At 37.6% G+C, this 27,949-nt stretch overlaps 1 protein-coding gene and 2 pseudogenes across 3 annotated transcripts in view; 2 read left to right on the top strand and 1 right to left on the bottom strand.

Annotated features, from left to right (window-relative positions):
• The window catches only part of LOC132858830 (NACHT, LRR and PYD domains-containing protein 12-like), a 291,009-nt gene that overhangs the window by 116,040 nt on the left and 147,020 nt on the right, over positions 1-27,949 (bottom strand). The window lies entirely within an intron of this gene.
• LOC132859411 (NACHT, LRR and PYD domains-containing protein 3-like) lies at positions 6,388-17,737 on the top strand (annotated as a pseudogene).
• Positions 23,674-27,847, top strand: LOC132859412 (uncharacterized; annotated as a pseudogene).

Consider the following 27,949-nt stretch of genomic DNA (forward strand, 5'->3'; position numbering starts at 1 on the left):
AGACTAGATATTTTAAAAAAAAAATACATGTTTATATAAAATAATTAGTACTTTTATGAATGTTAATGGTGAAGTCATGGGTCTCAATTTGTGTAAAAAAAAAAGCTACAAATTAGCTTAAAATAAAGTTAGAAGTTTATAGAATAGTTTTAAACACACACACACACACACACACACACACACACACACACACACACACACACACCTGAAAGGAGCCAAGGCCAAGCTCGATGTAGAGTCTCCTCTGTTCCTCCTGTGTTTTCTGCCAATAAGGCGAAGACAACTTTCCAAAACTTCATATTTGAATTAAACAAAACATATTAAATTATACTTTTTTAATATTTAATTATTGTAGTGCTGTTGGTTAGTAGCCTTATTTTTCTGAGATTTAATTACACAGACTTTATTATTTATTAAAATACTAAGAACTCCAGGGGAGACGTGCTTGATTCCTGCCCGGTATAGAGAGAGTGGTGCGGACAGATACATTCTGGGTGCTGCGGCATATTAAATATATTATAAATAGTACGTTTTTCATGAGAAATACGATGTGTGGCGCTTTGCGATTGGGTGATTTCTGCAGGCCGCAAATTCTAACTGTTCAAATTTGATCATTACATTCAAGTAACATTACTTGGGAAGTGGTTTGAGCATAATGAGGGAGAATTCGCAGCCTGCAGAAATCAGGAGAATCAAATAAAACGGATGGTCATGACATCATATTGTTGAATTATCAAGCACACTTTCGTGTTTATGTGTTGAAAGAAAGATGAGGATATCATTAAAGGAGAATCGGCAGTGGGTCATCAAGTTTTAGCTGACGTCTTCAACACAGTAAAAGTAGATAAGGCTCATGGGTACTGTAGTATTAGTTTACTGTCCGATTTGTGCCACCAAATAGACAGAAAAAACGGCTTTTCTCAGAAAAGAAACCATAGCACAAAAACAAGGATAAAATCTCCTGGTTAAATGTTGAGTAATGTAGTGCTTAAAGTTTATAATTTAATAACAAATGAGTAAAAACAATGTTTCCGAGTGGCAGAAAGAAAAACGTGGTGCAGACATGAAAGATGCTTCCTACTGAAATACATTAGATCGAAAGGTGTGCTGAGTGACACGGAAAAAAAAGGAAATTCGTGTCCACGAACACAAATCATTAGATAAATTTTGCTGTGAGACTGGGTTGCAACAAGACATTACTGACTAGCAGAAAAACAGATTGTTCTTAGGATAACTTTAGCTAACATTGTTAACATGGGATGGCCATCTAGCTAGCATATTTCCACAGGTTTGTCCATTCAACAACATAGCTTTAAATTTCTCTCAGAAACTTCTAGATCATGTAGCTAGTTAACTAGCTCCAGCAGTGAAGCTTATGGTCATTCATCAATATAATTTAAAATTACTCTCAGAAAGTGTGTCAGGCTAGATCTTGTAGCAAGTTAACTAGCTTTAGCAGTGAAGATTATAACCATCCACACATAAAGTCCGACACACACATACAGACACAGCCACACAGAGACAGACAAACAGACACAACCACACCACACACAAAGACACATGTGTACATTTGAGCATTAAAATTGTGTGTGTGTGTTTGTTCATCTGTCACACTTGTGAATTGGCTTTATTCTGAGAGATCCGACTTGGGTGTTGAAGTGTTACATTAGAAACCGGTTCCTGCATCACAGCATCCACCAGGGCAGCTTTCTGCGAGCTGCCAGCAGGTTGCCATATTCTCATTTTTACCTCCCTAAATTATACTCTTTTGCTGCTGTTGATATGGTTGTTGACTCTATAATGAGTGGAACAATACTTGGTGAAAGAAATTGTGATACTGAAAATTTAATTATTAAATTACTTTTAACCTAGTCTATATATTATATATCTTTAAATGTAGCATAAGTGTATAACATACATACTAATAATTTGATATTTTTATACCAGTATGTTGGGTTGATGTCAGGATTTCATTTGATAGGGGTTCTTATTTGGGGGATGGATTTGATTGAACATAGGTTTATTTTGAGGTTTGGTTTTGATTAGACATTGGTCTTGTTAAACAACACTAATTTAAGCTAAACAACATGACAGTAAACAATAATGCTGCACAAGGCATTATTCAAACGGGATCTAGAATTCTATTGCATCACAGACCAAGCTTTTGAAGCCAAGCAAATGGCGCCAATCATATCTAAGCCTAATAGTGAATTGAAACTACAAATCGACCTGAGGGTAAGGTGACTTGAGCCAGGCCACCACCCACCCTGTTGTATTTTATAGCTACTGATTAAAAAAATAAAAAGACTGAAATATGACAAAGTACTATACAGTACTTTAAAAAAAAAAAAAAACTATGGCATACAAATGGAAGAGTGGAAGCGATGAAAACTCTCAAATTTTGTGTTCTGCTCTGGGGGCATTCTAGTTTAGCTAAATGCTAAGTTAAACACTAAACTAAATACTCCTTAGTGATTCAGAGTAATAAAAAGACACTAATTCAAGCTAAACAACATGACAAAGTAAACAAAGATGCTGCACAAGGCTTCATATGCCAATTATATATGTTCTTTTTTTTAGACAAACAAATAAACACAAGCTGCTGCTCCTTCACATTACTTTAACTGACTTCAGTAACAAAACATACACACGTGACTCTGAATATCATTGTATTAGATGACCACTAGATGTCCTCATAACCTCATATATGTATAACATATACAATATGTTACATCCCTTTCTTAATTCAGCACCTGGAATTTCCTACAAAGAAGCCATGCTGTTGTAATAGCTGCAGTATGTGGTTTTCATTGTCCTGCTGAAATACACAAGGCCTTACCTGAAATAGACGTCATCTGGAGGGGCGCATATATTGTTCTAAAACCTTTATATACCTTTCAGCATTTGTACTGCCTTCCAAAACATGCAAGCTGCCCATACTGTATGCATTTATGCACCCCATTCCATCAGAGATGCTGGCTTTTGAACTGAACACTGAGAACTCTCTGGAAGGTCTCCCCCCTCTTTACCCTGGAGGACATGGCATCTGTGATTTCCAACAAGAATGTTAGATTCCTACACTTTTCCACTTTGAAACAGTCCATTTTAAATGAGCCTTGGCCAACAGGACACAACAGTGCTTCTGGACCATCTTCATATATGGCTTCCTTTTTACATGATAGAGCTTTAGATGGCATCTGCATGTGGCATGGCGGATTGTGTTCACTGACAGTGGTTTCTGAAAGTGTTCCTGGGTCCATGTAGTGATGTCATTGACAATCATGCCGATGAGTGATTCTGTGTCATCTAAGGGCCCAAAGACCACGGACATCCAATAAATTTCTTCGGCCTTGTCCCTTAAGCACAGAGATTTCTCCAGTTTCTCTGAAACGTTTGATGATGTTCTGCACTGTAGATGATGAGATTTGCAAAGCCTTTGTTTTAAAAGTATTCCACAATCTTTTTATGCACTCTTTCACAGATTGGAGAGTCTCTGCCCATCTTTAGTTCTGAGAGACTCTGCCTCTGTAAGACATCCCTTTTATAGCTAATAATGTTACAGACTTGATATCAATTAACTTAATTAATTCACACAGCTGAATCTTTAAAAAAAATTCTTTTTAAAACTTTTCTGGAATTTGGGTTACACTTACATTTACAGCATTTGGCAGATGCCCTTATCCAGAGCAATGTACAAAAGTGCTTTTAAATCACTGTTCAAAGTTTTTATTTATTTATTATTATTATTATTTTAAATACACACAACAAACAGGGAAAAAAGTGCTAGTTGAATTGTTTCATAAATAAGTAGGTCTTCAACCAAAGTTTGAAAATAGCCAGTGACTCAGCTGTCCGGTCCCCTGGGGGAAGTTCATTCCACACAAAGGTTGTAGAAAGTTCATTATAATATGTGGATATTTTAGCTAATGTCAGTCTGATTTCTACATATCCTTCTAGATAGATTTTTTTTTATTAGATCTAACCAAAGATCTCATTTCTTATGTGAATTATGTGTCCTACTTTTCACATTTTTGCATAAACAGTAACGTAGCTGTGTATTTGCACTCTTTATAAATGAGCATTTTCTACCATTATCAAGTACACTAATTAGAGTGTCATGCTGGTACATTGTTTGGGCCTCTTAGTTCAAGAAAAGCTGCATTGTTTTCATATTATGTTAACATATTACTGTCTTAATATATTGGCCATGTAATGCATGTAGTCAGAATTTATGAAAAGGTATTACTGATTATTAATGAAATGCTAACAGTCACTACTGAGCATAACATTTTAAATTCTGTTAGTTGTAGCTAAAAGTCCTCATTAAAATAAAAGAAATTGTTGGGCGTAAAAAAGAGTGTATATTACTGACTAAATGACTGTGTATAATATTGTACAGTAAACTCAAGAGAGAAAGATCAGAATCACCAACACACAGCTGTATCTCCATGAAGAGTTATCAGTCTATGGTTCATCCTCCTGTGTTTAAAGATGGAGACTCATCACTTTTACACAGGTAAAGTCTCCTCGCTGTTAATGTCACTGCTAAAGTCACACTTAAAGGTTAATATACTGTAAGTAAAATAAAAAGTTTATATAAATGACGAAAGGACTGCGTATAATGTAAACTCCAGAGAAAGAGATCAGAATCACCAACACACAGCTGTATCTCCATGAAGAGTGATGGGTTTAATGATGTTAAACAGGATGCGAAAATAAATACTAAAACCTTCAGCCTGAAGCCAATGCAGAATGTTCGGTCATTGCAGGCTATACCACTGTTGTCAGAGACCCGGGGGTAAAAACGGACCCAAATGCAGGACAGCTTAACAGAAACAGGGATTTATTAACCAAAACAGGAACACGGACTCAAGACAGGACCAAACAAGACGAAGACAACAGCAGACAAGGACAACAGCGGATTCCGCGCTGCACAAGGCAACGCAGATCAAATAAATAGACAAGACAATTAGAAACATGAGGAACAGGTGTGCAGAAATGGGCAGGAAGAGACAAGGGCGGGGCAGACACGTGAACAAGAAACATAAACAAAAGGCACATGGCCAAAGTCCGGGCAGAGTCCCGACAACTGTTTAGCATCATTTAGCCAGTGACTGGATACCAAGCCATACAAATTTTATAGAGTTACACCAGAATTTAATCAGGAAATCTACAGAGCCGCTGTGTGCTCACTGTAGGATGTGAACAGGAATATTTAAAACATTCAGTGGACATATTTTAGATTTTGTCCAGAGTTGTTCCTTTAAAGGCTGCACTACACAGAAATTAGCACAAGTTTTAATAGTTATGTTAGGAAAATATCTGTAGACTGACAGAAATGTATTTTTATTATTTAATAAATCCTATTTTCATTAAATCCAAGTTGTTGCCTCACAGCTCCAGGGTCCCCAGTGTCTGTTTGTGTGGATTTTACATGTTCTCCCCTTGTTCGTGTAGGTTGGATTATGCCACTAGGTGGATTAGTGAACATAAATTGCCCCTACAGTATGTGTGATGGACTGGTGTGACATCCAGGCTGTAGTATTATACTGGCCATAGTTAGGGATTTTATACCTGTTATCCTTTCTTAAAAAAGATTTCTTGAAAATATATCTGTAGTTTATCTATTTGTATCGCTTTAGAACACATTATTTCTTTAGAATGATGTATTCAGTCACATAACTAACAGACAAATAGAAATAAACCTAGAATAACTAGAGTCAAAATAGGACCAGTTTCATCTCCATTTTTTTCCAGGTTTATAATTTTTTTTTTTATCTCTAAGGAAATTGGTATTAAGCACAGAGTAAAATTAAAAATGAAAATTAGTTCAGTGTTTTAGACATGAAAATGTCAACTACAATGTTTGTTCACAGTGACAGAGAGGCAGAGGACAGAACAGAAACGAAGATCATAGATACAGGGTAAGATCAAAACCCAGTGAGACAATGCCCATTGTTAAAAGTGCTGTACAAATGAAAATAAATTGAATTAAATTGAATGGACTGTTACAATGACGCTGTTCTGGTATTATAAACCTCTCTACTTTAATTCACTACAGAGATTTAGATTATAGAAAACACACAGTAGATGAATTCAAACACAGTGAGAACATCATAAAGAACTATCTATTCAATTCAAATTTATTTGTGTAGCGCTTTTTACAATTGACATTGTCTCAAAGCAGCTTTACAAAGCATAAACATAGAACAAAAGGTTATTATAAAAAATAATATAAAAATTAATATAATACAAAATTCAAGATTAATAGTTAAGATTAATAGATAAAATTAGATATCTGTGTTAACCAGTCAGAAAATAGTGATCTTAAAGTCTAATAATTGAAGTCCATGTCTCACCACATCTTCCTGCTTCTCCATATCACAGGCATGACCCAGAATCTGCTGCTGGAAATGAATTCCAGAAAAAGTTCAAATTAAATCTGATGAAGAAGTTTCAGTGTTTGAATGGAGTGATGATAAACCTGGGAACACAAACACTCCTGAATGAGATCTACACAGAGCTCTACATCACAGAGGGAGACAGTGGAGAAGTCAATAATGAACATGAGGTGAGACAGATCGAGGCAGCATCCAGGAGAACAACAACAGAGGAAACACCAATCAAATGCAATGACATCTTTAAGTCTTTAACTGAACAAGACAAACCCATCAGAACTGTGCTGACAAAGGGAGTTGCTGGCATCGGAAAAACAGTCTCTGTGCAGAAGTTCATTCTGGACTGGGCTGAAGGGAAAGCAAATCAGGACGTCCACCTCATATTTCCACTTCCTTTCAGAGAGCTGAATTTGATGAAGGACCAGAAATTGAGTCTGATGGAGCTCCTTCATGTCTTTTTTAAGAAAACAAAAGAAACAAAAATGTCCAGTTTGGAAAAGGTTCTGTTCATTTTTGACGGATTGGACGAGTGTTGTTTTCCTCTAGATTTCCAGAACACAGTGAAAGTGTGTGATGTAACTGAATCAGCATCAGTGCCTGTGCTGCTGATAAACCTGATCAAAGGGAATCTGCTTCCTTCTGCTCTCATCTGGATCACCTCCAGACCTGCAGCAGCTGATCAAATCCCTTCTGAGTGTGTGGATCGAGTTTCAGAGGTACAGTACGAGGGTTCAATGACCCACAGAAGGAGGAGTACTTCAGGAAGAGGATCAGTGATCAGAGCCTGGCCAATAATATCATCACACACCTGAAGTCATTAAGAAGCCTCTACATCATGTGCCACATCCCAGTCTTCTGCTGGATTTCAGCCACTGTTCTAGAGGGAATGCTGGGTGAAGCAGAGAGTGGAGAGATCCCCAAGACTCTGACTCAAATGTACACACACTTCCTCATCATTCAGACAAACATCATCAGAGAAAAATACTCAAAGAAGCGGGAGAGTGATGAAGAAATGCTTCTTAAACTGGGACAACTGGCTTTTCAGCAGCTGAAGAAAGGGAACCTGATCTTCTATGATGAAGACCTGAGAGAGTGTGGTATTGATGTGAGAGAAGCAGCAGTGTACTCAGGTGTGTGTACTCAGATCTTCAGAGAGGAGTTTGGGCTTCACCAGAGTAAAGTGTACTGTTTTGTTCATCTGAGCATTCAGGAGCATCTCGCAGCTCTGTATGTGCACCTGACCTTCACAAAGGAGAAGAGAAATGTTCTTAAACAGAATCAGGTTTCTAACTTGTGGATGTAAGAAAATACAATCTCAGATGTACACAAGAGTGCTGTATTTCAGACTTTACAAAGTCAGACTGGACACCTGGATCTTTTCCTTCGCTTTCTTGTAGGTCTCTCACTGGAGTCCAATCAGAAACTCTTACATGTTTTAGTAACACAGACAGGAAGTAGCTCACAGAGAATAAAGGAAACAGTTCAGTACATTAAGGAGAAGATCAGTGAAGATCTTCCTACAGAGAAATCCATCAATCTGTTCCACTGTCTGAATGAACTGGGTGATAATTCTCTAGTGGAGGAAATCCAACACTACCTGAAATCTGGAAAACAAAGTGAACTGTCTTCTTCACAGCTGTCTGCTCTGGTGTTTGTGTTACTGACATCAGCACAGGAGCTGGATGAATTTGACGTGAGTAAATATACCAGTACAGATAAGATAACAGAAGTTGTTGTTCTGAAGATGATGCCTGTGATTACAGCATCCAGTAAAGCAATGTAAGTAAATCTGAATATAACTGTTCTACTGTTAGTGTTAGAGAGAAACTGAACACACTCTAATATGGACTTTGGGATGTTCTGACCTGAAGGTGATACAGAGTGGAGTTAATATAAATAGATAAATTAGTGAATAAAAACTGCATTAATAAATGAATGATACTGAAGGGAAGCTATTAAACATTTAGAAGCAGGTGATTACATTTGAGAGAGTTTTGAAGATGTTGTTGTTATGGCTGATCTTAATATCTTAAAATAATTAGGAAGTTAATGCTTGTTTTATGTTGGATGTTTGATGTATATCAAACATACCTGTGTACCAGATATAAAGAACCATGTTTACTGCAGTAATGAAAAATTCTAATCCCCAAAAAGATTTACTTCATTATTAGGTTTTATTTGTGAGGTGGAAATGGTATTTCATAGAAAGCTGACTTTGCAAAGACTATAATAAGACTATAATAATAATAATAATAATAATAATAATAATAATAATAATAATAATAATAATAATAATAATTATTATTATTATTATTATTATTATTATTATTATTATTGTCATTATATAAATTAATCAATTAATTAATTAGTAAATCAATCTCCTGAGTAATTAATCCTGAGTAATTAATCACCTAATTAATTAATTATTATTATTATTATTATTATTATTATTATTATTATTATTATTATTATTATTATTATAAAAATGTTGAAAGAACAAGAATTTGTAAGAGACCAGTATCATCAGGGGATCATTTGTGACATTGACCAAAGCAGTTTCTATACCGTGTTTAGTCATGTTTCATCACACTCATTTGATGTGTAAAATGACCACTGGACTACTGAGTGTAGTAAAAGTTTATAAATAAGAAAATAATTATTAATAAGAAATAAATAATTGCTTCTGATAATTTGGGTTGCTGCAGTTCTGTAAAGAGCTTTAGGTGATGGAGGTTTTGATCACCTGAGCAGTGATTTATCTTCAAGTCAGCAGACTGCTGTCCTGCAACTTAACATTCATTAGTCTAACATTTCTTACATTAGATTAGGGTTCCCACCTTCAGTGAGTGAAAAATAAGGGACTCGTCCCTAGAAAGTATATTGCATATAATATTTGAGTTATAATATCTATAAGAAACTGAAATAATTATTGATTTAGACTCTTCAACATTCCACAGTGATATAGGCCTTAAAATATTTATGAATTATGAAATGCCTTATCATCCTAACATCCCAGTTCCCCAAACACTATATGCCCATGTGTAAATGGCAATAAAAGGGACCTAATATTGTAAAACAGTGAGGAGTGAAAACATAGTAATGTAATGCATCTTAAATGACATTTTTCTAACATTTGTTTGTTCAGAACCCGAATAAAGGAGGCAAAAGGTTGGTGTGAGTCTCATTTGGGTTCAGATTTATTATTGCAATGTCTTTATAGATCATTTTGTTGTTATAAAATACACGGTGTGAACTCTCTAAATTGATTAAATTGGTTTATACAGCGTGCTAGCGATATGTCTCCTTTATAATAATGACAGAATACATAACAGTGATAATTTAAATATTTCATCTTTGTTAAATGGAATTGTTGAGCACTTGTCAGAGATAGTATTTGAGTTGAGTATTGTCACGATCAGCGCACCTGCCTCCGCGAAGTCTCGATTTGCGTTAGCATTCAGTCTGAGCGTTTCCTGTTTGTTTGTTTCCGGTTTTGATTCAGTTTCTGTCTCTCGATTCCCTGATTGTTTGACGCCTGCCCTGACCTTTTGCCTGTTCTCTCGTTACTGATTTGCCTGCCCTCCGATATCGTCTCTGCCGTGATTTACCCTGCCTGTCTGTTTCTGTATTTGTAAATAAGCTGCGCTGCACATGGATCACCAGCTGTACGACTCCTCCTTACAAGTATATTATTTGATATTGGTCAATATTTCATGTGTGGAAGTGGCTCATTTTTGTGGATTTCATGTAAAGTTGTGTATGTAAGATCATTGTAAGAAAATGGTAAATTAATTTGATATATATGTATGTATGTATGTATGTATATATAAATAAAATATATGTGTGGCTAGTTCAACTGTGCATTCAGAAACCACGAATAACTGCAGTAAGTTCTGCTCCTTTACCTAAAAAAACTGTTCATAAAAATCGTGACTAAACAAATGTGTTTTTATCCTGGGGCCAATGCAGTGTGGATAAGTTAGGAGTGATGAGTTCATATCTTCTGGTTCTAGTTAGGACTCTAGGTACTGCGTTCAGGACTAACTGGAGCTTGTTTATGTTCCTACTGGAACATCCAGACTTTACCCATTTTAATGACATCAATATGTAGATGTCGACTGCAGTGTCACTTTAACCATATTGTCTGACTGGTGTTTGTACTTTCAGTATTTATAAAAATGAGAAGGTTCAGTGAAAGCTTTGAGGACGTGTTTGATCATTTGCACTAGTGTGAGTTCATTGTTTTATTTTATTTCCTTTAGTATCAGCTGTGATTCACTTGGAGTAAAAAGTTGGTCATCTCTGGACTCAGCACTCAGATCAGAAACCTCCAAACTGAGGGAACTTCATCTGACTGTGAAAACTCTGTCTCTGTCTGAGAATAAACTAGGAGACTCAGGAGTGAAGAGTCTCTCTGCTGTACTGGAGAATCCTCACTGTAAAGTGGAGACACTAAAGTAAGATCATCTCTCTGAGACTCACAATAACTCACTAAATGTGTTGTTTTTCACCTGAAATGTTCTGTAACATTACAACATTCAGAACAAATAGATTAGTCATTAAGTGATAATGATTTCTCTTCAAAATCACTTATGCAGTAAAGATATAAATAAATAAGTAAATAAGAGAAAAATTCTAATAATCCCGTGTCAGAGTGACAATTGGACTCATCTGAGAGCTGAAGAACAGAACTGCAGTTGGTTTAGAAGTACATGGGGCAACACCAACACAAAGTCATTTTGACTCCAATTAAAACACTCAATGAATGTATTAAATATTATATGATGTGGTGGTGGTTCATTCTGACTATTCTGTTAAAATTATCACTTAAATAAAATTATTTTAAATATCACCAAACTAAATAATAATCAGACAAATATAATGAATAATGAATCTCCTCATATACTGAAAATAAATCTCAGCTAAAACAATTTGTGTGATTTCTCAGTTATTTTAAAACATTTTAAAATAATATAATAATTTACCTAATATTATTATTTATATTTCCATTCATGATTTATCATGGATTATGTGTGTAATTAAACAAAAAAATGTCCTGTGTTTGAACTGATAAATATGACTTTAAATATGATGTACACTATATTAAGTGTCCATACACACTAATGTTGACAGGTGACACAATCCTATTGAATGGTGAAGCTGTGTGTGTTTGTGTGTGTGTGTGTGTGTGTGTGTGTGTGTGTGTTACACAAACAACTGATAAATGAACAGATCTCTTTCAGCTCTTTTTACAGTCATGTAAGTTCTTTTGACTGACTGCTGATTTTGAGTTTCTTCTCAAACCTGTGCCCACCCTGTTTTACCCAGGCCCACCCACTGTTCACAATCTGACAGGAATGTTTTGTTCAGTGTTAATTATACTTTATATAATAAAACTTTGTTGATGAAGAGTGTGTATTTGTGTCTCTCTACAGGTTGTATAAGTGTGATGTCTCAGATGAAGGCTGTGGTGCTCTGACTTCAGCTCTGAGATCAAACCCCTCACACCTGAGAGACCTGAATCTGACTGAGAATAAACTAGGAGACTCAGGAGTGAAGAGTTTCTCTGCTGTACTGGAGAATTCTAACTGTAAACTGGAGACACTGAGGTAAGATCATCTCTCTGAGAGTCACATGACCTGCTCCTCAGTAAGACACATTCTCTAATAGTGAGACTGAAGCAGAAGTTTTAGGTTCATCATCAATGTCCTGAGGAGGAAGATTGTTTCTTTTCACTGCACACTGATGATTTCTCACAGTCTCTGATGTAACTGCAATGTGTCTGAAATTACTGTGAAATTTACTAAAACTTTGGAACTAATCACACAAACTGGAGCTGGGACACAAACTAAATGTACTGTGTGAGCTGCAGGGTTTAAAAGCAGCACTGACATGGAAATGATGGAAATAAATATAACTTGGAGACTAAAATTACACAAGAGGCTCTGGTCAGGTCAGACTTTCAGAATATAGAATTGATGGATTTACCCTCCATCAGGGGTCAGAAGGGCTGCATGATGAAGGTTAAAATGATCACCAAAAGCCAGTTATCTGTCATCTATCAGCTTTTTTATTTCAATTATTTTCACTTATGAATTTTTTACAGTCTAATCAGTAAAACGTATTATAAACAGAACAGAAATAAATTATGTTTTATCCCAGATAAATTCTGTTATCTGGGATATTTTAGATATCAGTAAGAGTCTTAACCAGATTTTGGTCTAGTGTCAGTAGACCTAGAAAAGACTTTTGACCAAATCGAACACAACTATAAATATGAATATGCTCACAGCATTTAGTTTTAGTCCTGATTTTGTTTCCATGATAAAGGTTTTGTACAGTGATGATGAAAGTATACTGAAAGTTAATGGTGACTTACTGTATGTGGTTCCTTATAAAGTTTATAGAGGTGTTAGACAAGGTTGTGTCTTGTCTGGTGTGTTGTATACTTTAGTAATAGAAACACTTTTAAACAAGTTAAGAACAGATTTGTAGTGATTATATATTCTGAAGTTCACAAACCTGTTCATCTGATGATGATGATGATGATGATGATGATGATGTTTTAATTAGCTATCAGAGAGAAATTTGATGTTGGAAATATTAAGAGTTTAAAAACATCTTTGCTACAAAAGTAAACTGATTTAAATGTAAATCCATGGATGTCCATATTGTTTACAGAGTTAAACTGTTACATGCCTTTGTGCAGTGTAATAGATGAACATTTATTGTGTTATAGTCTAACACCATAAACGTTAGACTATAACGTGATAGTCTAATGTTAGACTATAATGTATATTGATGTGAGGAAACATTGTCACGGGCACGGGGATAAAAAACCCAAATGCAGGATAACTTAAAAGAAAAACAGGTTTTAATAATTTAAAAAACATGAAACATGAACACAGACTCAAGACATGATGACAACAAAGACACCAAGACAAAACAAAACAAAGGATTCCGTGCTGCACAAGGCAACGCGGCTTAACTAAATACTAATACTAATTAATCAGACACATGAGGGACAGGTGTGCAGAGGCGGGGAGGAAAAGACAAGGGTGGGGCAGACACGTGAACACAGAACGTACACAAAAGCACATGGCCAAAGTCCGGGCTGAGTCCTGACAAACATTCTCACTAGAAATCTTTATTTATGGTTTCTGTCAAAATGATTTATTGAATATATCTGACAATGTTTTAGCAATTGTAATAAAGGGTTTTAAAAATCTGTTGATGAAGAGTGTCATTGTGTCTCTCTACAGGTTGTGTGGTTGTGGTGTCTCAGCTAAAGGCTGTGGTGCTCTGACTTCAGCTCTGAGATCAAACCCCTCACACCTAAGAGAACTGGATCTGTCCAGGAATAAACTAGGAGACTCAGGAGTGAAGATACTCTCTGCTGTACTGGAGAATCCTCACTGTAAACTGAAGAAACTGTGGTAAGATCATATATTAAAACATTAATAATAAATCATGGTCTAATCTTCATCCAGGACGTAATAATAGATAAACACATTCTGTATAAATAAAACACAGTTGCAGTTGTTCTTGTCAATACTGAATAAACCATTTACACTTTCACAGTCTGGGTTTAAAAAATACACCAATGAACTAACAACTTCTCTAAAAACTAATTAGAGTCTGACCCTGTTTTAGGTCTGATTACTAACAGTCTGATCTTCTCAAGAATGATCTGTTCATGTGAACTTGGATTAAAACAGAGATTATTTTGTGATGTGAAGCAGAGAAAACATTTACATTTCTATTTTATTTCTCACATACACAACAATACACAGTACGACATGTAGTGAAATGTTTTTAAACTGTCTGTGATTTAAACATAAAATAAAATCTGGCTGATGTATCAGTGTTGTGTATGAAAGTCCAGAAAAAGTCCAAATTCTAGTCTTATGTGTTGTCCTGGTCTCTAAAGTGTGTGTTACTCAGTCCACAATAATACACACTGTCTACAGTCCGGGTCGACACTCGAGCCCCAGTAAAATGTTCCTGATAAATCAGTGTCTGATGATGTAGATTACAGTAGATATGTCTGAAAATAGGCTTCGTCTTCATCAAACATTAATATTTACATCATGATTTAAAACATGAAGACTGATTGTAATGTTAGCTGAAGTGAAAATATCTTGTACCCTTCAGTCATAAGCCCTGCTCATCATAAGCCCCGCCCATCACTGTGCCCCTTTTTTCACTTTTCTCTGTAGAAATCTCGACTTGCATTCAGATGATAATTAATAATCCCACATTGTATCTGAGGACTGAGGAGATGTAACTACCAGACTAACACTTATCACTGTGTTAATGAGTAGTATGTGAATGTGGATTTAGATGAATGAGGACTTCCTGTTTTATAGATCTGATTTATTTGCCACAGATTTGATCAATAATGTTAAATTGTTAACTGCTAAAAGAAGGGTTTTTTTTTCTCTTCTCATTTCTAAAATCTTCTAAAACTGGATGTGATTTAGTCATCACTGAAAGCTTTTTGAAGTGATTTATTCATTTAGATGACTAGTTAGTTAGTTTTCTTACAAAAATACTAGTTGTGGATTTAAGGTTGTTTAGCTAAAAAAGTTTACATGTGTAATTGTAGCAAAGATCTTTAGAGTGAAATAAAATGTAAAACTGAAATAATAAAATGATCTGCAGCACAAAGCTACATTCGTGTTTCTTACGTTATATTATGAAAATCAAACAAACAAACAAACAAACAAACAAATAAATAACAGACTCTGTCCAGGGTGTATCTTGCCTTGATGCCTGATGACGCCTGAGATAGGCACAGGCTCCTCGTGACCTGAGGTAGTTCGGATAAGCGGTAGAAAATGAATGAATGAATAAATAATGGATTGGTGGTATTTTTGCAAAAAAAAAATAAATAAAAAAATAGATCAAAGTGATCAAACTCTAGAAATGCCCCTGTGTACAACCAGTGAAGAGTGTGTCATTGTGTCTCTCTACAGGTTGTGTGAGTGTGGTGTCTCAGATGAAGGCTGTGCTGCTCTGACTTCAGCTCTGAGATCAAACCCCTCACACCTGAGAGAACTGAATCTGTCCTATAATAAACTAGGAGACTCAGGAGTGAAGATTCTCTCTGCTTTACTGAAGAATCCTCACTGTAAACTGGAGACACTGAGGTAAGATCATATATTAAAACATTAATAATAAATCATGGTCTAATCTTCATCCATGTTGTAATAATAGATAAACACATTCTGTATAAATAAAACACAGTCACAGTTGTTCTTGTCAATACTGAATAAACCATTTACACTGTCACAGTCTGGGTTTAAAAAATACACCAATCTTGATTGATTGCTGTTTTGCACAATCCTTTACAAAATCTCATGAAACTGCTGCTTTAACACTGTGTTCATTCTAGTATTTCTGCACACATAAAATTGTTTGAACATACAGTATTTACACTGGTCATCTCTGTTTCTTTTTATTGTCTTTTGTGTATTGTCTTTTTGTGTATTTTCTTTTTGTGTATTGTCTTGTAATTTTTTGTTTGCACTGACTTTTGTCCTGCACTCTTTTGTCCTGCTCTGTCTTTTGTTCTGCACTGTCTTGTCTGTCCTGTCTGTCTTGCCCTGCACTGTTTGCACTAGGTTGCACAGAACCACTTTATATGTCTAGGACTAACTTACTAAATCCTTTGCTCTGTTTTTGTTTTATGTATCACCATGATCCAGGAGAAACGTTGTCTCATTTCTCTGTGTACTGCTACAGCTATATATGGTTGTATTGACAGTAAAAGCTTCTTGATTTGACTTGATCTTCTCACTTTGACCCCATCAGTGTGCCCCGCCCTTCACTTTGACAGCACCCATGACCAGCCACCTCACTGTGCCTGATCCCCTTTACTGTGCCCCACCCCCCATACTGTACCCACCCTCTTTACTGACAACACACCCACCCCAACCCACCCCCACCCCCCGCCACCTCCGCCACCTCCTCAAATCAAGTCAAATCAAATTAAATTTTATTTGTCACATACACATACATACAGAGTACGACATGCAGTGAAATGCTTTTTGCATCTGTCTGTTATTCAAACATAAAAGGAATGCAATTATGGATAAAAAATATAAAACCAAAAGGAGGTAGATAAATAAAAAGTATAAACTATATAAAAACTATATAAAATATGAAACTATAAAAAATATATGTGAAAAATAATGCATATACATAAATGCATATGGTATTAATAATTGGCCTTTAAGTGTCCATGTGCAGTATGGTGTGTATAAAGTGGCACTGTGCTGTGCAAGTCCAGAGTTAAAGTAACAGTCCAGAGTTAAAGTTTCATAGTGCAAAAAACAGTGAAGATGGAGGGAGATGTCAGTACTAGATTCTTTGTGTTTCCTAGTTTAAACTCCGAATGGCCTATGGGAAGAAGCTTCTTCTCATTTTCTCTGTGTTTGCTTTCAAGGAGCGGAAGCGTTTTCCCGAACACAACAAAGAAAAGAGTCCATTGTTGGGATAGCTGAGATCCTTTACAATCTTTCTGGCCCTGGTCCATCACCGCGTGCTGTAGATGTCCTGCAGGTCAGGGAGCTCGGTGTGGATGGTACGTTCAGCTGACTGCACCAGCTTCTGGAGGGCTCGCCAGGAAGTGATGCTACCTGTGAGGACTCTCTAAATGGTGCAGGTGTAATAAGTCTTTAGCACCTGAGAGGGTAGTTTGAAGTCCCTTAATCATCTCAGATGGTACAGATGCTGCCGGGCCTTTTTCACCAGGGTGTTGACGTGACAGGACCAAGACAGGTCCTGTGTGATGTGTACACCTAGGTACTGGAAACTGTCCACTCTCTCCACTGGGGTCCCATTGATGTTTAGCAGTTAGTATGACCGCTCCTGCTTTGTGCTGAAGTCCACTATCAACTCCTTAGTCTTGCTGACGTTCAGGAGAAGATTGTTCTCCTGGCACCATCTCTCCAGGTTTTTAGTCTCCTGTAGGTAGGCCGTCTCATTGTTGTTGGAGATCGGGCCCACCACAACAGTGTCGTCAGCAAACTTGATGATGGTGGTGGAGTTGGAAGTGGCCACACAGTTATATGTGTACAGTGTGTACAGCAAGGGGCTCAGAACACAACCCTGGGCAGCTCCAGTGCTGAGGGTGAGGGTGGATGAGGTGTGTTTCCCCACCCGTACGGCTTGTGGTCTGTCTGTCTGGAAGTTGGAGATCCATTGAGCGCTGAACTGTAGTCCACAAACAGCATTTTTGCATAATTCCCTTTTCTGCAGTCAAAGTGGCTCGTCGTGGTGTGGAGAATATGAGCAATGGCATTCTCAGTAGAGCGGTTCTTGCGGTACACTAACTGTAGTGGATCCAGTATGTCTGGTAGTGATGCAGTGATGAAGTCTCTAACCAGTCTTTCGAAGCACTTCATCACTACTGAGGTCAGGGCTACAGGGCGGTAATCGTTGAGGCAGGCAGGCTGGGGTTTCATCGAGTCAGGAACAATGGTGGACTATTTGAAGCATGAGGGGACAACAGACTGTTCCAGTGAGAGGTTGAATATCTCAGTGAACACAGGTGTTAGCTGGTCATAGAAGGCTTTCAGAACCCGACCTGTGATGCTGTCCGATCCTGCTGCCTTCCTGGTATTCACTCTCCTGAATGGGAGAGGCGTATCTGATATGAGGATGCTCATATCAGATACCACAGCTTCTGATCGGATCTCAGCATGTCTGGCAGACATATCATCATGGAACTGCTGTTCATCCCAGGTGATTCATCCCCAGGTCATGTTCTTGCCATATCCTTGCACAACGATCTGATCTCCCCTTCAGCCACAGCTCACAACCTTGGGGTAACCATGGACAATCAACTGTCCTTTTCCTCTCATGTTGCTAATGTGACTTGCTCATATCGGTCACTACTAATGTGACTCGCTCATGTCGGTCACTACTAATGTGACTCGCTCATGTCGGTCACTACTAAGAATCTCTACACCATTAGAAGGATTCGGCCATTTTTATCCACACAGGCTGCTCAGGTACTGTTCAGTCTCTTGTCATTTCAAGACTGGATTACTGCAATGCACTGCTGGCAGGTCTACCTATGAACGCAATCCGTCCTCTGCAAATGATCCAAAATGCAGCTGCATGGATTGTTTTCAACCTGCCAAAGTTCTCGCATACCACCCCACTGCTGCGATCCCTCCACTGGCTTCCGGTCGCTGTACGTATCAGATTCAAAACACTGATGCTGTACTACAAAAGCCAAAAATGGACCAGCTCCCTCTTACCTCAAAGCCCTCATCACGCCTCGCGCTGCACCCTGCACCCTCCGATCTACCAGCACTGCTTGACTGGTTCCACCATCTCTCAGGGTAAGAGGCAAGTATACTACAAGACTCTTCTCTGTTCTGGCACCAAGGTGGTGGAATGAACGTCCCCTAGAGGTCCGGACAGCTGAGTCACTGGCAATTTTCAAACGGCGGTTGAAGACCTACTTATTCAGGAAACACTTCAACTAGCACTTCTTTCCCTATCTTTTGCATTATTTAAAAACAAACAAAAAAACACAACCTTTGACACTTCATTGTAACTTGAATAATGTTTTAAACTCATGGTATCTTAAGTATGTAACCTAGTGAGCCTAATGTATCTAATGTATCTAATGATAGAGATTTAAGCACTTATGTACGTCGCTCTGGATAAGGGCATCTGCCAAACACTGTAAATGTAAATGTCCTGAATGCCCTCCTCATGCTTCGAGATGGTGAACATGTTTACTGTACCTCTCCAGCTCTCTCTGCATGGATGCTGTTTGTGCCGCTAGCGCCGCCAGCGTGGTTACCTGCAGCCTTGAAGTGAGCGTAAAAGATGTTTAGCTCATCTGCCAGAAAAGCGTCCGCATTCCCCATTCTAGAAGCTGGTGTTCTATAGTCCGTGATGTTCTTTAGTCCCTGCCACAGGCTCCTAGAGCCACCATGTTGGAACAGCCCCATGTTGTAGGTAGCGGAGCAGGATCTCTGAGCATCACGGATGATTCTCTCATGATGCTTTCAGGATGGATTCATTGGGAAACTAGCGGAAGATATGGTGCAGAAAACCACCATCAGAACGTTTCCCGCACCATATCTCCCTCTAGTTTCCCGATGAATGCCACAACCGCTTCCGTAAACATGTTGACGTCATCAGAGCGGCACCTGAACATGTCCCAGTCTGCGTCATCTAAAGCGATGACGAAAAACAAATAAACAAATAAATAAATGCTTTGTTGGTATTTTTGACAAAAAAATAAAAAAAATAAATCTGTGTTTTCAGGTTTCTGTAAAATTCTTGTGGGCCTGTGATTAAACACTAGAAACGTCCCTGTGTACAACCAGTGAAGAGTGTGTCATTGTGTCTCTCTACAGTTTGTGTGAGTGTGGTGTCTCAAATGAAGGCTGTGCTGCTCTGACTTCAGCTCTGAGATCAAACCCCTCACACCTGAGTTACCTGTATCTGTCCTATAATAAACAAGGAGACTCAGGAAAGAAGCTGCTGTCTGATCTTAAGCATGATGAACATTACAAACTACAGTACAGTCACTGTGGTGAGTAATGAGCTTTTAATAAAGGTTTACTCTCATTATCATTACACATTGATACAGATTTGAACTTTCAGATTAACAGATTAGAAAATGTCACTATATTCTGTTTAATCAGAATTTTTCTAACGATTCTCTTTAATGCTGTTTTGTGTTTAGTAAAGTGTGTTGATGTAAAATTCACGTGAAGGCAGAAAACAGGGATTCAGACAGTTTTCCAAAAGTCACAAATGAGTTAATGAGAGTGATTGTTAATGAACATTGTGTCTTCTGTCATTCCTGTAAAATTCACCTCAGTTTGTTCTTAAAGTCTGCACTTAAATATAAATTTAACAAGGTCTAAATGACACAGTAGTGTTTGTTATTTTAAAAAGCTCCTGTGATTGGATAAGAGCAGTGATGTGATGGGTAAAGATCTGCTCATTATCCTGTTAGAACTTGTGGAAGTTCTCATTTGTTATAGTTAAATGTTAGAACACAGATGTTAGTAAGAATGAAGAAATGTTGAATGGTTCACTATAAACAGGAGATGATGATGTTTCTGTTGGAGCAGAGATGATTTTACATGCTGTTGATCATGAAGTACCACAGTCCACTTTGTGCTGATTAATTCATATGTTTTTCTTTCATATTCAGGTTCTAATGAATATATGTGTGTGATGAAGACTCCAGTGTTCCTGTATTACCATGATGGAGAATAGAGAACATGTTTATTAACACATCACTCATTTAGTTCTAACACATTAAACAGACTCAGAGACATGAGAAGTGTGTGTTCATCGTGTACAGTGAATCGGACTAAACACAATTCCACACTAAGTTTATAATGACCTCTGATCCCTGGATAAAATTTCCTGGACCTCAATCCCATAAAAACCTGAGGGATTATTTGGAACAGCAGGTGAAAATCCACATGAACTCGAGCTGAACCTTGTTCATTTTACTGTTTGTCTATTTATTATTTGTTTATTATCATAATATGATTTACACTTTATACACCTGTATACATACAGTATAGCTATATTACTGGATACATAACTAAAATTATATTGGATAAAAGGTACTTAAAATGTCTTGTATAAATACATCATGCATTTAGAAGGAATAAAATACATAAATACAGTGTCATTATTTTTGTTGTGTAAAATTAATATGATGTATAGATAATTCTGTAGAATATTCTGTAGAAAAACTTTGTTATTCAAATACAGTATATAATCTATATAAAAATAATTCTACAAAAATAAATGTATGTCTAACACAATATATAGTTACAGAATGTATTTCTGAAGAGAAACATGTTTTTAATAAAATAAATCACTAACATGTAGGGTTAATATTTTAACACAACATTGCTGAGTTTAAACAACTCACACTGGATCAGTCCACATTGTACCCAGTGCTGGATTTCAGAATTGACCCAAACTGGGTTATGTTTAATCTGTGTCATTTTAGACTGCACCTTTATGAGGAGACTCACCTGGGAATGAGTGAATATGACCACAAACTCCTTCTTTCTGTTGTGTATCAATCTGTTTTTTACCTGCTTCCCTCTCATCTGTTTTAGTCAGTAGTGGAATTATTATTAATAGATTGCTTTTAAATTAGTTTTCTGTACAGCTGCTAACGAATACTCATATTAACCAACATTAAAATTTTATTACATTTATTCAACTGTCGTTACAACTTGATGTATTGTGCACTTTATTGTTTTTAAGCCTATAAAGCAATACTAGTGCTGCCTGTGTCTCTGTTGCTAGCACAATGATAATTTCAGTTTATCCTCCACAAGCACTGCTCCTTCTCAGTCATGCATCCAGCTACAGTCATGTACAAAACCATAGGGGAAAACATCGACTGTATGCTGGTGCGTAAAACACAGCTTGATAAAAATAAGCTATTATGTCAATTCAAGTCATCAAGAAGCTTTGCACCACTCATCTTTGCAGAATTGTAATTCAGCCACATTGGAGGGTTTTTGAGCATGAACCGCCTTTTTAAGGTCCTGCCACAGCATCTCAATAGGATTCAGGTCAGGACTTTGATTAGGCCACTCCAAAGTCTTCATTTTGTTTTGTTTTTTCAGCCGTTCAGTGGTGGATCATCAAGATGTTTTCTGGTGAATCTGAGACGAGTCTTTATGTTCTTTTTGCTCAGCAGGGGTTTTCATCTTGGAACTCTGCCATGCAGGTCATTTTTCCCCAGTCTCTTTCTTATGGTGAAGTCATGAACACGAACCTTAACTTAGGCAAGTGAGACCTGCAGTTCTTTGGATGTTGTTGTGAAGTCTGTAGTGACATCTTGGATGAGTCGTTGCTGTGCTCTTGGGGTAATTTTGGTCGGCTGGTGACTCCTATGTTTTCAATGTTTTCACCATTTGTTGATAATGGCTCTCACTGTGGTTCACTGGAGTCCCATAGCTTTAAAAATGGCTTAATAACTTTTTTCAGACTGATAGATCTCAATTACTTTCTTTCTCATTTGTTCCTGAATTTCTTTGGATCTCGGCAGGATGTGTAGCTTTTGAGGATCTTTTGCTCTACTTCACGTTTGTCATTCAGGTCTTATTTAAGTGATTTATTGATTGTGAACAGGTGTGACAGTAATCAGGCCTGGGTGTGGCTAGAGAAATTACACTCAGGTGTGATAAACCACAGTAAAGTTATGTTTTTTTTTTTTTTTTTTTTTTTGGGGGGGGGGTAATTTTTTCAAACAGGGCTATGTGGGTTTGGATTTTGTTTTCCTTTAATAATAAAAACCTTTATTTAAAAACTTCATTGTGTCTACTTGTGTTATATTTTGATATGCAAATAATCTTTTTTCATGAACATCTGCTTCTAGCTGGATAACCCTTAATCATCACTAGCCCGGTGTTTTCTCACACAGAGTATCTGTTTTGTACGAGTTGCTTGAGTGCAGGTCAGGACACATTTGAGTTCTGCCTTTGTACAGTCATGACCAATAGTTTTGATAATGACACAAATATTAATTTTCACAAAGTCTACTGCATCAGATTTTATGATGCCAATATTCATATACTCCAGAATGAATCATCAAATGAATCCCTCCCAAAAAAAAAAAACCTTTCACTGCATTTTAACCATGCCACAAAAGGACCAGCTGACAGCATGTCAGTGATGTCAGGAAAGAGTGTTGCGGAACTTTACTGCATAATCCACCGCAGAGTCGGTGTTGACTCTATGATTTGGATGGTCGCATTGCGTCCCCCGGCTGGGTATTCAAACACCTCACAAATTTGTTGTGTGACCTAACTATACGAACCAAAGCATCCATGTACCAGGATGCCACAGACCAGTCCAGGGAACTCCCTGTAAGGAGGGTCATGAGAAATGCGCATTTGGTGGTGTTGTCCTCATAGGCATCTTGCTGGTGGTTAAAGAATACCTCACATTGGTGGAGGAATCCCATGCAGCGATCTGTTGAGCCATCAAATATTTCTGGCAACGCCATGTGTAGTGGGTCTGACCTGCTTTGAGCTGTGCTAAATCTGCTGGATTTGCTGGTGACAGGCAAACATGTAAACATAGAAAAACAGAGAGAGTCATTTTGATTTAGCATTTGGCAGAGAGTCTATAAACCAGAATAGCAACTAATGAGGCTAACAAAACAGACAAGGTCTAACCTATCGGTGTGAAAATTCCAAACAGAACAAAAGGGTCACACACATAAAGGCAAACAACAGAGGCAAAAGAAATGGCTTGGTATGCAACAGATTTGACTAAACTTCGCATGGATGAGAGCATGTTCTTCGCTTTCATGCTTGCACACCTGGAGGTAAAAACCGGAAGTGAACCTCCATAACCCCAGATGTTACTCTGATGAAGGCTCCCTCTGGGGCACTACTGATGATGTTCTCACATATTTCTTATTTTTAACTCCATCGACTGCCTGCTGAAATCTGACCATTCTTTTAAGCAACCAGGTTGTCATTAACAGTGTACCTACCCAATAGGATAAAGATGCTGAAGTTTCAGCTCAACTGAATGAATTTAGCTCTGCTCTCTATTATTGGACATGCTGAAATTTCAGCAGATGTCCTCAGTAAAGGGCCTTTCAAATTCAAAAGTACAAAGAATTCTAAGTTACAGCTGTTTGGGTAAATTAGATTCTGGTCCATTAGTAGTGATTGACAGGTGGCAGCCATATTGTAAATAAAGCTCAACCCCTGCTGTTTGTTAGTACTCAGTCCAAGGTGTCCCCTGACTTGTGCCCGAGTCCCCGTAGATATAATTCCACGACCCTGTGTAGGGTAAGTGCTACAAAAAAATGGATGGATGGAAGAAAATACTCACAGAGAAATACTCATTAGCCATTTGACAGCTTTGTGAAAAAGGGACGAATGGGATTAATTCCCAAAAGTAGGTTTGTCATATTAAGAAAATCGGCAATGCCCCCAGCTTTCAAGATATGGTTTAAATAGTACAACTATTAAGAAGATTATGATCATCTCTATGGGGTGAGTACTATGTACTTGTGAAGATTCATTTCTCCCCGACCATGGTGCTGCATAAAACAACACAGAGCTAAGGACTTAAAGTAAATTGTCCTAGCTACATAAAGTGCATCGTGTGCAACCTTGTGCAAACAGTGCAAGACAAAAGACCAATGTTGTAATGCAACGGAAGTATAAATATGTTCTGTTTGGACTTTTCACACCGATAGTATAAATACTTCGTTACCGTACTTAAGTAGAAATTTCACGTATCTGTACTTTACTTCGCTATTTAAATTTATGTCAACTTTCACTTTTACTCCGCTATATTTCCACTAGGCATCTTCGTTACTCGTTACTACAAAATAAAAAAAAAAATAATAAAATTGCGACTGCAGTAAGGGAGGTTTGGCTCCTCACTGCTCCTAGATTGCATTACGCAGCTCCGCACGCTCTATTTCAGCGTAATGTTGCCAAAAGGAGGCGGAAGCACAACTGAACCTGAGCCACAACAGAGCCACATTTTTACTGTTACCACAAAGAGCCACATCATACACATGGGCATACATGATCATCACCTTTTTTCCCCTGCCATTTTGAGAGCGAACTTGACACGAATTGTTTACTCAAATGATCTTGCTCCTATTGGGAAACTTTGAGGTATTTTCATCCCACTCACATTCGCGTTTGACGAAAATACCGTATTTAACTCAAGCGAAGCGAACACGCACAATAAAAAGACACAAACTTCGATATGAACGTAAGAGACGCATGAAACCAGGCAAAGAGCCGCATGCGGCTCAGGAGCCGCGGTTTAGCCACCTCTGTCGTAGACGACCACCCCAACAATAGTGGTGAACAGGGTGAAGAAGATAACATTATAAACCCGTGGCCATATTTGCAAGAAATGTTTCTGTACATTGGAATGAAAGATTCTTCCTACCGGATGAAGTGCCTCTTATGCCTACCGAAAATCACTGAAATTTTACTTTTTACTTTTACTTCAAATACAGTAAATATCAGATACTTTAAGACTTTTACTTGAGTAATATTCTAAAAGGTGACTTTCACTTCTACCAAAGTCTTTTTCTAGTACAATACTTGTACTTTTACTCAAGTATTGCTTTCTAGTACTTTATACAACACTGCAAAAGACAGTACAGACAATACAAAACACTACAGAACAAAATATACAAAATTAATTTGTGTTAAAGTCCCTCCTTATTGTGCTCCTTGAAACAACACCACGTTTTTCCAGAGCAGTCTGTATTTCTCTCCAAGTTGTTTGTGGGTTTGTGTAGTATCAACAGAACCTCTTATTTTCCAGCTCTTTATCAGAGTTTGAACAGCACTTGCTGACATTTGCAGTGTTGAGATCTTTTTATATCCTTCTCCTGCTTTATAAAGTTCCACTACCTTTTTAAGCAGGGCCATTGGCAGTTCTTTGTCTTCCCCATGGTGCAGCATCAAGCCACTTAAAGCTGTTTGTGTCAACCTGTGTGTTTATAATGTGGCCAAACATTCAAGGATATGTAAACTTTTGATCAGGTTGTTTAGGGGATTTCAGTTATTATTAGGTTTTAAAAAAGGAGTCAAAAAACGTTGTGATATTTAATGACCACGATTCTTAAATGTGATAAAATTCTTTTGCATTATCAGTCATGTTTTCCACATAATGGTTTAACAATTTCTTTCAGCTTATGTAAACTTTTGAGCACAACTGTATATTGAATGAGTTTTTGAGTGTGTGTTTGAGTTCAGTACAGTTCATGCACCCCAGCAGAGTTGTGCATGAAGATCCTCTCGGTCCACATCTCCAGGGCGCTTCACACCTTCTGACTGGTAAACTATGATTTAAATCAAAATTTTAATAGCCATCCTTCACCTCGTCACATTGATACAAATGCACACACAGCCCATCCTATAGAAACTGTGTCTGTTCCCCGAGTAGTGAGATCAAAAAGTAAATGCATGAGAAGTTCTCTAAATAATCTTACAGTAATTAGACCAAAAAAATGGCAAAGAAACAAACAAAAACCGTTCCTAAAGTTTGGGCTTCTGAACATTAGATTAGTCGCACCCAAAGCACTTATTGTAAATGAAATCATCTCAGAAAATAACCTTACTGCACTCTGCCTTACTGAAACTTGGATTAAACCAAATGATTACATCAGTCTAAATGAGTCTACCCCGACAGGATATATCTATAAGCATGAACCTTGTCAGACTGGTCGTGGAGGTGGTGTCGCCACTATCTTTAGTGATTACCTTACTGTTACCCAGAGAACACGGTATAGATTTAATTCTTTTGAAGTGCTTGTTCTTAATGTTACACTCTTGCACATGCACACGAAAAAATCCATTATGTCTCTTGCTAAAGTGACCGTGTATAGCCCCCCAGGGCCCTGCACTGATTTTCTTAGAGTTTGTAGATTTTCTTTTGGACCTATTGATTAACTTTAAGCGTTAATTGTAGGAGACTTTAACATTCACGTTGACAATACAAACGATGCTTTAGGACTCACATTTATGGACCTACTAAACTCATTTGGGCTTAAACAAAACACCACTAGAGCAACTCATTGTCTCAATCACACACTAGATTTAATAATATCACACGGAATGGATGTCACTGATATAGATATCATACCTCAAAGTGATGACATCACAGACCATTACCTCATAATGTACACACTACCTTTAGAACAGACTAACTGTGTCTCACCGCGTTATCGACTCGGTAGAACTATTATTCTGACCACTAAAGACAGATTCACAAATAACCTGCCTGATCTGTCTGGACTTCTTACTGAACCCTTAAACACAAACCATCTAGATGTAATGACTAGCAGCATAGGCGCTATATTCACTAGCACATTAGACACTGTTGCCCCATCCGATTAAAGAAGGTTAGAGACAAAACACCTGCACCATGGTATAATAGTCATACTCACACCCTCAAGAAAGAAACCCATAACCTCGAGCAAAAGTGGAGAAAAACTAAATTAGAGGTTTTTAGAATTGCACCTGAGCACCTGAGCAAACTCAAAGAAAATAATCAGAACAATCCCAGGTTTTTATTTAACACAGTGGCTAGATTAACAAAAAAAAAACAACAGAAATGTGAACACACTATTCCATCACAGTTCAGTGGTGAGGATTTTATGAGATTCTTTACTGATAAAATTAAAAGCATCATGAACAAAATGAGTGATGTTCATGTGAGAGCAGCTTGCAGTGGCGGTTCTAGGATTTTTCTGTAACAGGGGCCATTAAGGGGCATGTTACATTCAGGGGCCAAGTACAGGGTACATTCAAGCACACAAAATAATTTATTCAGTAAGGTGCAAATACATTTCGGAAGTCATTCATTTTTCAAATGCTCCAGTGCCGCCAATTGTTTAGGGGTGATATTGCATCTGTGATCGTTGTGAAAAATTCTCCGGTTGCTCTTCTCGTCGACGATTGATGGAACGGGGGCCAATCAGGGGCCAATCAGAATGCAGCAGGGGCCAGGGCCCCTGTGGCCCCGCCTCT

The sequence above is a fragment of the Tachysurus vachellii genome, chromosome 16, assembly GCF_030014155.1.
Source record: "Tachysurus vachellii isolate PV-2020 chromosome 16, HZAU_Pvac_v1, whole genome shotgun sequence".
Lineage (NCBI taxonomy): Eukaryota > Metazoa > Chordata > Actinopteri > Siluriformes > Bagridae > Tachysurus > Tachysurus vachellii.